The following is an 11944-nucleotide window of genomic DNA, read 5'->3' on the forward strand; positions in this document are numbered from 1 at the left end:
GGAGACTTTAAGAGATGAGGCCCAGGGGAAGGAAACTAGGTCATTTGGAGCAAGGTCTTAAAGAGGATATTTGGACCCTGATCCCTCCCTCTATCTCTTTGCTTCCCAGGTACCACGAGGTAAACAGGGTTCTTTCCTCCTATGTGCCTATGTCTTACTATGGTAAAATACTCCAATGAAAGCCATTTTTATTTTGGTTGATTTTGTCACCCAGTTCTAGACAAGAAAATAACAGCAGCAGGAGTTTGAGGTAACTGTCACGTCATATCTAGTCAAGAAGACGAGAACAATGAACTCAAGCTAGGCTCAGCTTTTTTCCTCCACTTATGCAGATCAGGATCTCTTGGTTATCTTGTCTTGGTGACAGTTAACTAGCACACTTGATGTAGATTTGGGAAGCGTTCCGTATTAGTTCTAGATGAACTTGACCTTCATCCTTATTATAACTCTAATGTGAATCTCAGTGTCCTTGAGATTTATCAAATGCTTCAGGGCTTCTCTTTCTTTAATAACCTTCAGTCTCATTTCTAGCTTCAGTGGCTCTTACCTCAGCGTTCTGTATCTCAAATACTTTTCATTTCCCCTTTACATTAATGTCAACCAAAACCCAAGATAGACACCACTTCTCCTTGATTTCATTAATGTGTTTTTATATAACTCATTGATGACTTAGAGGTCCAGGAACATTAATGTATATAACGCTGTACAAGAACAGAACTTACATCTAAATATCATGCTTTCTCATAATCAAAATGTCCTGTCCCAGAGGGATGCTGGGTCCTGATTGGACAGAAATGACATCTTTACCCTTCTCTTTCCTCTCCTATTTACATCTACTGCTAACACCATACTCAGTTCCTTTGAAGGAGTGTATCTGTTTAACATGCGGTATCTCCTTCCCGTGAGGATTCATTCTCTGCATCCAGTAAGCTTAGCATTGAGTTGCCGTAATATAAGCATTTGTTTGTGCCACAATGGTTCCAATTACATTTTTCTCACTTCACTGGATATTTTCTAATGAAATGGCAAGGGTCAAGTGAGGACAGGCTTATCTCAGAACCCATGAGCACTGGATTGGAAAATATACTTATGCAAAATATAATTTGATGTGCAAATATGTGGCTTTTTTGAACAATGTTTCCTGTGGCCCAGGCTGGCCTTCACATCTCCTATTCGTATTCCACTGAATGTTTCCCTCTTCTACCTGCAATTCATAAGCAAATTCATTCCATGCCTCTGATCCCCCTGCAGCAGCTTCTCCCAGACCCCACCACCATTCTCACCTATGCAACTAAAGGCAACTTGACTTGAGTCTCTGAGTCTCCTGCCTCTACTTCCCCGTGACTAAGCTTATAGGAAGGCACACTCATGCCCTTACTCTGAGACACGGTAATGAAGCGAATGATTTCATGTGATAGATGTGAGATTTGAAATAATTTGTGGCAGTGGAGAAGTCTGGGCATCCGAGCATCGATGAGGGGGAAGGACAAGTCTGTGAGGGAGACAAGGGGGCAGACGTTGTAGGTAAGAGAGAGAACAGACCGTGAAACATGTATACAAATAGTAGGGAGGGTGACTTTTAAGATGAGGTAGAAGAAACAGCCTTGAGACGGAGAGAAACAGCACTTGGTTTTCAGCCCGTCAAGCTGACCTTGCCTCTGGTGCTATCCATTAATAAGCTGTTGACCTTAGAAAATAAACCTATATCACTGAACCTCCGGCTCCTTATATATGAAGTCAATCTGAAGTACGTGGCCTCTACACCGATGCTAAAATCCCATTCTGGATTTATCCAGCTACCTTTGACTACCTATGGGAGTTTGGAGGCAATTGTCCTTGGTGTCTAACATAGGAAAAAATGTGACTGAGACAAAAGAAAGAAAGAAAGAAAGACAGACAGACAGACAGACAGACAGAAAGAAAGAATGAATAAATGAATTCTCCTTTCCCCCTACCACTTAAAACCAGCAGCATGCCAAGGGTTTATTATGTGAAAATACCATTTGGTGGGGTTAATTAAAAATTCGACATTCAGAGCAGGGATTTGAGGAAGGAATGTGCAAGCCTAGAACTCTGGGTAGCATTAAGCAGGCGTCTAAACGTTGGATCTTATTAAGTATAGTGCTAGGCATTAGGAAGGAGACATTTGGAGGCCAGTGTTCCAAAGCCAGGTGCTGGTTGGCTTTGCGCATTTCGTTTGAATTATAGCATGTTTAATAGGATTTAGCCGCAGAGCCTCTGCTTAACAATCTGTTTCCTTGGCAATGCAATCCACAGTGGGGCAAAGGCCATATGGAAAGCACAGGCCATTTGGTAATTTAGTAAGCAAAATAAAGAGGATAGAATTTCACTCAATGTACACCTTTGTATCCTTGCCCCACCTGCACATGAAAGAAAGGGGGTGACCAGTATTAAGTATGACTTAGGTTCTTAATAAATGGAAAATACTGTTATTACCTGAAAGCACTTTTATACTCTGCTCAGTGCTGAAAGAGACACTCAAACATGTTATTCTCTTGGCCTCCAAATATTCACCAAAGAAAGTATTCATTCTGTGTTTCCACAGGTATCGCCTCAGTTTGTTCTGCCTCCATTTCTCCTACTTGCTCTCTAGCACGAGTTCAACTGCAATTCACACAGATGTCTCCTTCCGTGCCCCAGTGGGCACCTGCTCCATCCTCTACTACTCAGACCTACAAGTTTGCTAGCCTACCTTCCCCAGAGCCTACTATCATCTGCACTGCATACTCGACTCAACACTCGAGGCCACACAGCATCTTGTCACACCTTGTGCTACTTCTGGTGTCTTAAAGGTTGTAGGAAAATGGACTTTGACCTTCTTCTCTTCCTTACAAGATGACACAGTCTTGGCCCTGCTGGCTCTTTGAATCCTGCAGAAGCGTGCTGATCTCGTCTGATCCACAGCAGTTTTTCAGTGTCCCATCTCCTCAGAATGGTCTTTACTCATGGTTGGCGCCAGTCTCCTTGTGGCAGCATCTGTTTAAACCATTTCCTTCCTCCTTTGTTGATACACTTGTCCATGCTGAGAAAGTCTTATTCTGACATCGCTTTATTGTATATGCACATTTAAACTTCCTACATTCTGCATATCTGTTATTTTGACTACTTATGCTCCCACCACAATACAATCCCTATGACCATGGCAACCTTTTATCCTATTTTGCTTTCTGCTAAGAATGTAAATAGTCTTTGAATGGGTAAATGAGTCGGGATTTATATTTTTAGGGTTTTTTTTTTTTTGAAACTAGGTCAAAATCATTTACAACAAAGAAGTAGTTCCCTGTAATACTGAAATCATATTGATAATTAAGTAATCCGGCAGTGGTGGTGCATGCCTTTAATCCTAGCACTAAGGAGGCAGAGGCAGGCAGATTTCTGAGTTCAAGGCCAACCGGTTCTACAGAGTGAATTGCAGGATAGTCAGGACTATACAGAGAAATTCTGTCTCAAAAACAAACAAATAAACAAACAAAAAAACCCCAATAATCATAAGCAGGTAAAATATTTCCAAATACTATGGCTTTTATTCTAATTATTTCAAAAATATTAGCTGGGCCTGAAGAGTATTGAAGTTGAACTTTCTATTTGATTCAATTGATCAATTAATGTGCTAGGCCTTATACACGACTACTCACTGAATGCATTTGTCATGTTTACCTTTTAAAAAAAGTATTTGTTTTACAAGTAGAGCTTTATAACTTGAAATTTTTCACCTTCTTTCCTTGGTTTAAAACTATATCAAATATTCTATTATAATGTTGGTTAATATGTAATTTGTATTGCTATACATAAAGCATTGCTCAAAAACAGATATTAGCTGGATGTGGGTTACCCTAATAAATTCAGAACTTAGGAAGGCTGGGGGACAAAGATTGTCACAAATTAAAGGGTCAATTAGCTACGTAGTATGTACAGGCAGCATGAGCCCCTGCCTCTTAAAACTAAAAGGTTAGATAAGTTATTTGCTCTGACCTGGGCTGATTTTAGAATCATTTATGTATCATTACATTTCATAATTGTCGACATCAATTGTCAATTTCATTTATCCTCAGTCATTTACTCTCATTTATAGAGAGTAGGAAAAACCCAGGACACCATAGACACCAAACAAATTATGAAATACTTTTAGAAGTATAAAATACTACAGAAAAAGCCTCCCTGTTATATTTGTATCTCTAAATTTAAAATGGAATAGCCATATGTTCTGGGAGGACCATTGAAAAGTAATCGATGGTTAACCATTCCCATCCTGTACATAGAATCACAAAGGCAACTAAGTGAAGGATTAGAGTAGACCAGGGATAGAACTCACTTGTTAGAGTCTTTACCCGGCATGCACCAGGGATAACTAGGATTATTGGCTCATACTTGTGATTGCACCAATCAGAAGGTAGTAGTAGGAAGATCATTATATAATGAGTTTGAGAGAGGACAAGAAGAAGCAAAGAGTGCATTCGGTCAATGTGTGTCATGGTATATTTCCTTCCTCCTTTGTCTTTAGACACCACTCTAGAATGAAGTGGGCAGAAGAAGTCATGGACAGAGCCACACGATCCATGTAGGCAGGGGAAGGAGGTCTTTAGAATCTGTGTTCCAACAGAACATGCATTCCATGTTTGGTTTTAGCAGTCTTCCAAACAAGAAGCAATGCCTTGGGAAATGAAAGCTCTGACTACTTTTTCGTTATAATATTATCTTCAAATAATCACTCCTATTTAGCCACAATCTAAATGTTCAGGTCAGAACAGCTGAAATGGTCAAGTGTTTGTTCTATAGTTCTGTTCCTCTAGAGAATTGCAAGTACAAAATTATAGAGTTCAAATTCTAAAACCCTAATTCTCAGCTACTGGATCCTGCTGGTGTAGTGATACCTTCCACACACTTTCTTTCTCTGTCTGGGCAATGACATAATAAAAGATTCATGGCTATGAGACTGCTTCATTTGTTCTTCCCCTTTTCTTGCTCCTTGCACATCCCTAACAACACCCCTATACACTTTGCTGTGTCTTTAGTTCACATCTGAGATGTCTGGACTTTCTACGTGCAAGAATGACGTGTGAGGCAGAGATCTCGCCCTCTTTCAGGCCTCTCATTTTATCAGTTAATTTGCATGGGACAGAATTATATGCTGAGAAAGCAAACACACACACACACACACACACACACACACACAGATCCATCAATGCCCAGGCATGTTGGAATGTAGAGGGACTCAGTTGTAACTCTGCTACAAATGAGTTACCAAGAGAACACAGACTCCCTAGGAGAATATCCATTGAAAAAGAATATAAGTCACACTGGGTGGAACCTGGTCGAACACAACACCTCGTGGTTCAACAGAGACTGTGCTGGTTTGACTTTCTTTGCTGTTTTGTAGGCACAACCTTAAGGGATAAGAATCCTCATAGAACTGCAAGTCTGAACCACTGCAGGCTCTGAGAGTCCTGCTGCTCACCTGTCTTGCAACTGTGGGTATATATTCCAAGATCATCCCCTTAGGTTTGCTCATCAAGAAGGTGGAAAATTTTCAATTATTAAAAAAATGTCCAGTCTGCTTCTGTGGTACAGTACCTTGTCCTCTATGTGTAGCATGAGGACATGCTGGAGAAATGATTGCTGATAACCCTTGAATAGAATACCTTTGCCCTGCAGTCCTGGCAAAGAGCTAGGCAGAGATGTACAGCTGATAACCATGCTGATAAGAATGGCAATAAGGGTGTTAACGCCACTTCTTCTTCGGAGGTTGGGAGGATCATCAGAGTGTAGTGACAATTTTGGAATTCTGATTTTTTTTAAAAAACACAGAACTATTATAAGAATATATTTTTGTTTTAATCCTAGGTATGAGATATGGGTGGGGCTGCTTCAGATTGTGAACAGCAGGTGACTATGATTTGCCTCGTGCTCTGGCAGGGGCATGATTCTGTCAGCTGCAGATAGTTCCTGTGGACTAGTGTGTGACATTTGGAATTCCGAGGACTTTTCAGAGGATATATAAATGCTAGGGCCCCTGAGAGGGTGTGGGTTGTTGAGTGGGTGTGGGTTGTTGAGTGGGTGTTTAGTTGTTGGTTGGTTGCTGGTTGATGTTGGTCACTGTTTGTTAAGTAGTTATGTGCAGAACAGAAAGAGGAGGAGGAGGGACTGGAAGAGGAGGAAGAGGAGGACAAGGAGGAGGAGGAAGAGGGGGAGTAGGGAGAGGAGAAGGAGAAGAAAGAGGAGGAGGGAAAGGAGGAAGAAGAGGAGAAGGAGAAGGAGAAGGAGAAGGAGAAGGAGAAGGAGAAGGAGAAGGAGAAGGAGAAGGAGAAGGAGAAGCTATCCTCATAGTGAAGATCAAACTTTCCCCAAGGAACTCCATGCCCCTAATCAGCAGGAAGTAGTCTAATGATAACATCACCCCCTCTCTAACCCCTGACTTTATTCAGGGATCACTTTACATTTCTCTCTATCCTCTTTTCTCTCTTATCTAGTGTTATGGGTTTGAAAGGGCCAAAGAAAAGGAGGTGGAGAATGGTGGAAGGAAGAAGAACCCACAAAGTAGCAACAGACCAGATACACCAGACCTTTACCCAAGATTTCAGACATATCTCCTTCCTGCCCCTAACTGAACTCATCTTGGGAAAGGATATGTTAGAGTATACAGGAGGTGAAAGGTTGACTGAGGGTTGGAACTCTCAGGCATACAACTTTCCATGAGCTGTCATTGACCCATCTGAGCACTGATATACTTATAAAACAGTATACCTTATAAACGTGTTACCTGACTGGGCTGGGCTGACACCATCCTTTGGTTTGTCATTGCCTTAGCTGGGATGAGTATTTCTTTTCATCTCCCCCCACACACACCCGGAAAGCCACACAACAACTTGACAGTTTCAAGTGTCCAGACCTGACAACATGGATTTAGATTGTGACTGATTATGAGTGACATAAGAAAATATTATGACTGTAAAGTAGTCAGAACCTTCAGTACCCAGAGTATTGCTTCTCATTTGGAAGATCGCTAATGCAAAGCAAGAAATGCATGTTTTAATTAGACACCTTGATTCTAAAGACTTACATATTCTGCTTGCATGGATGAACAACTCTTTGGCCATGACTTCCTCTTCCATAAACTATTGTAAAGTGGGGTCTAAAATGAGACAAAGAACAAATAAAATCAACAGCACTTCCCTCTGCTGCTTTACCTTTTCTCCTTAAACTCACTGTGTAGGCAAGGATGTCCTTGTATTTCTGATCCTCTTGCCTCTACCTCCTGGGTGCAGGGATAACAATGTGTGGAGTTTATGTAGAGCTAGGGAGGGAGCCCAGGGACTTGTTCATACTAGGTAAGTTCATTACCAACTCAGTTCTGTCCTCCACCTACCTTGGTTCTTATTTCATAGTCTTTATAATCTTAGGTAAAAGACTGAAACAGCCCTATTGGATGCTGTAAGGTGACTTCTTGACGTTCAGTGTTCCCCTGGGGGCATAAGGTTATCCAAATGAAATCTGTACTGTTTTTGAATGTGGGGGTTGGGGATTTGGCTCAGTGGTAGAGCGCTTGCCTAGGAAGCGCAAGGCCCTGGGTTCGATCCCCAGCCCCGGAAAAGAAAAAAAAAAAAGACTCACGTTTGAATGTGTAGTTTTATTTGGCCTCTGGGACCAGATATTTTAAGGATCCAACCCCACTTTGTCCCTCATAGATACTCCAATCCAGCTATTCAAGTCCCTTATATAGAATTATAGTATTTGCCTATCATATGCCCAGAGTCCCAGAACTATTTTTTGTTAGAATACTTACCTCTGTGATGGTTAATTTTGCTAACTTGATGTCATCGCCTAGAAGGAGTGTCTCAATGAGGGATTGTCCACATCTGATTGGCTAGTGGTCATACCTTTGGAGGGTAGTCTTGATGTTCACTGATATAGGAACACCCATCCTAAATGTGGGCAGCACCTCTGGTAGTGGCCCAGATTTAAAACAAACAGACAGACAAACAAACAAACAAAAGATATAAAGGAAGCTTTTTTGTTTTGTGCTCTTAGCTTTCACTCTTGCTGGTGAATTCACCCACTCTGCTGCTGCTGCTGCTGCTGCTGCTGCTGCTTTGGATGATTTCCTTGCAATTACCAACCTTCACAGTCTTTGGATGTGAACTGAAGACCAGCAGCTCTCCAAGTATTCTCTATGCCTTCAGTGGCAGATTAGGGTAGCTGAGGCCTCCAGCCTCCTGGACTAAGTACCTATCAGTTGCTTGGATTCTCCAGTGTGAAGGGGCCATTGTTGGGCTACTTAGAATACCATGCCAGCTAATCTACTAAGTTGCCATTAGTGTCTATTTATTCTATTTGCTCTGTTCCCCTAGAGAACCCTGATGAGTGTAACACCTAATACAATGTGGACATTATCTAACTAGCTATTCTGCTGTATTCCTTAGAGAACAATAACATGGAGTCTCTATCTGTACTCAACATACATATTTATAAAACTATTTTCAATCCACAGGAGAACTCACAACATCAGGCCTCCTAGAAGGAGAAGATAGATGATATACCAGACCCATTTATGACAAAAGCTTGCTACCAAAGAAGCCACATTTGTTTGTTTCCTGTTTGTATGCTAAATACAAGGACAAGATTGCCAGGCAGGATCCTGGAGGCAGGGATTGAAGCAGAGAGCACAGAGGTCTGCTGTTAAGGGCTCAATCCTCATGGTTCATTCAGTTTCCATTTTTGTAGCACTCATGATCACCTTCTTTGGGGTGGCACCCCTCCCATGGGTTGGGCCCCTCACAGCAATCCTTAGTCAAAAGAGCACCCCGCAGACTTGTCTATATGCCAGCATCATAGAAGCATTTGAGGACAAGTGAGATTTCTTCTTCTGAAATGACTCTAGTTCATGTCAAGTTGACAACAAACCAACTAGCATAAAAGGCAGCATCAAATTCATGTCTCACAACATCTTCCTTTGAGTTTTTTACTGTTGGAATTTCCAACCCCAATAAGTCCATATAAAAACCACACAAAATTATATAAATACTTATTATAATCATAAGCTATATGCCTAGATGGTGCAGATATTACACTATACTAATTTATTTCCAAGCTATGAGACCCCTTCCTACTTGGAGTTTCTCCCGGCCTCATGGTTCTGCTGCATCATGGTTTCCTCCTCCTCCTCCCCATCCTCTTCTTCCTCTCCCTCCTTCTCCTTTCCTCCTCTTCTTCCTCATCCTGCTCTCCTTTCCTCTTCCTCCTCCTCTTCCTCCTCCCTCTCCTCCTATTCCTCCTCCTCTTCCTCTATCCTCTCACCTCTAGTCCCACCCTTCTCCACACTGCCCAATCACAGGCTCTAGCCTTTATGACCAGTTAAAATGGGGAGAAGGTTCACATGAGATCACCTAAGTATGTGATGGGCTCCTAGTCAGGGCAACACCACTTGAGGAAGCAACATTAACATCAAAATACAAGCAGCATCAGGCCAAGCCACTACAGTTTCTCCTCATAGAAACCAGTGCTACTTGGGTGGTTCTATAACAGCAGTATGGCCATGTCAAAGGATACCATAGAGATGGGCAGATACTATGCTAATTAGCTTTGAGAATTCTAGGCCATACAAAGTTTAGAAGACCTCTAGGGATGATGTTCAAAAAAAAAAAAAAAAAAAGAAGGAGCAAAGCAAAACAATGAGCAGATGACAGAAAGGAAAGTGGCTGCCAACGAATTCTATCCTTTCCTTTCTTACTTCAGGCAACCTAACAAATGCATTAATGTTGTCTTCCAGCTAATAGCACATCGGGAGATAAACTTGCTAATGAGCTTTTTCATTTGGAACATGAGACTGTGGATGTTTGCAGGGAACACAAGCACTGTTAACTGCCGCCTCTGCTCAGCTAGTCCTGAGAAAATAAAGTCATGGTTCTTATACTAAAGTCATCAGATAAATTCTCTTGGCTATGAAGACTTACTCGGACCTCTGGGATAGCTAAAAGTAAACTATTAAATTATCACAATCTACTCACATCTTGCAGTAAACCATTCCCACGTACAATTTTCACTCTCTTGCTCGGCAGCTGAATCTGGCTGAGTTAATGAGAAATGAACCATGCTGTGTATTATTTATTTCTCAGATTATCCCCCAAACGCCCTAAAGCTTGATCAATAAAAATGAAACCTTCAAGGGGCCAACATTTCAAAAAAGCAATACCGAAAAACACTTGGAGGATACAATTCTCTTGGCTGATTTAAAGTCCAAAGGAATGAGTCCACCCTCGCCCTACCCACTGACTCATCCACAGAAGCGGTTCTCCAAGGGGCATAGCAGACTCCATTTTTGAGACTCTGCTAGTTCAAATAAGGACTCAGTTGATACCACGATGCTTTGAAGTACAGAATCACATTGGTAGCCACCAGTTTTGAAGTCTTACTGGTATTTGTCTAAAGCATAAATACACTGATTATTGCCCAGACCCTGACTTGAAAATAAGGTTTCATTAGCATACAGTCCTGGATTATCAAAAGGTTCCTACAGGGAACTATGGCCTTTCAAGTTTCAAGCAATAAATATATGTACATGTATGTGTATGTGTATATACTATCTTCCGTTTTGTATCCAGTGAGGGACCCACAAAGTTTCAATGTCTAGTTCTAAACCCATGCTCACACAGAGGATACATGCTAAACTCCATGTCCTTTGGGCTGGAAAGATGGCTCAGTGGTTAAAGCACTTGCCGCTCTTCCAGAGGATCTGGGTTTCTTTCTCAGTCCCTCCCATGGTGCCTCACAGTCATCTGGAATTCCAATTCCAAGGCATTCGATTCCTTCTTCTGACCTTTCTGGGCACCAGACATGAATGTGGTATATATAAACACATGCACAGGCAAAATGCTCATATCATAACTAAATCTTAAAAAAAAAAAACCCATAGGTCTCACACCAAAGTAGTCTATTTGACAAAGAGTTGTAGGGACAAGCCTGGGAAGTTGACTAGAGAGGGTAGGGGGCTATAGTGATGAGAATATAATTTAAACTAGGTAAAATCATCAAAACATGAATAAAAGTTCAAAATGGAAAAATATATATTATAGTTATTATAATGAAATACATAACTGTGGGGGTCAACAATAAGAAACATCCACTATCATCTATTTCTTAACTGAAAATGCTTGTCAGACTCTAGTCTAGATGACTTCGTAGACTTTCTATAGTCCACCCTCTGTGCTGGAACTATGGTTCGGTGTGAAAAGAGCTGACTGTTTCAACAGGCAATCCAGGTTCGTTTCCCAGAGCCACATCAGGTGGCTCAGGACCCTCTGTAATTCCAGTTGCAGGAGATATGTCACCCTCTTCTGGGATCTGTGGTACCTGCGTAAGCATGGTGGGTGTAAACTCATGTGAGATCATTGCAATTGCTAGGCAATCAGGGCTACATCACTATACAAAAAGGCCTGTGATCCCTGGGAATCCACTTCCCCACTCGGGAAAGCCTGGTTAGGTCGGGAGACCCCAGTCCCAGACCTTCCCAGGAGCCAAGGAGTGATGAACATTCAGTGCCTGACTCTGCTGATGAACTTCCTCCACCCAAGACCCATAATCCCATCTTCTTAAAGTATTTCCTATGGGTTCCAATGGTTAGGATGCAGCTATCTGTATATAGAGCACTGCAAGCCTCCCATACAAAGGTCTCCAGTTTGGCACTTAGTGGCACTTTATTAACGGTTGGTTCAAATTTTTTTAGTAGGTGTCACAATTAATATTCCCATTTGGAGATGACTTTATGGGGAAAGAAAGTAAATAACTTCACTGTAATCTATCATAATCCAACGATTAATGAACATACCCCTCAGGTCCCTTTTCATTGGACAGAAATAATTAACCCCAAAGGCTCCACAAAGGAGGAGGGCTGAGTTCTGAAAAAATAAAATGAAATAAAAAGAAAATCAGC

At 41.5% G+C, this 11944-nt stretch overlaps 1 non-coding gene across 1 annotated transcript; it reads right to left on the reverse strand.

Moving 5' to 3' along the window:
- Window positions 1–11296: 11296 nt before the first annotated feature.
- LOC147999470 (Nuclear RNase P) lies at window positions 11297–11581 on the reverse strand. Its single transcript, XR_015644460.1, has one exon.
- Between the last annotated feature and the right edge of the window lie 363 nt (window positions 11582–11944).

The sequence above is a fragment of the Rattus norvegicus genome, chromosome 19 (genome assembly GCF_021556685.1).
Source record: "Rattus norvegicus strain SHRSP/BbbUtx chromosome 19, alternate assembly SHRSP_T2T, whole genome shotgun sequence".
Taxonomy (NCBI): Eukaryota; Metazoa; Chordata; class Mammalia; order Rodentia; family Muridae; genus Rattus; species Rattus norvegicus.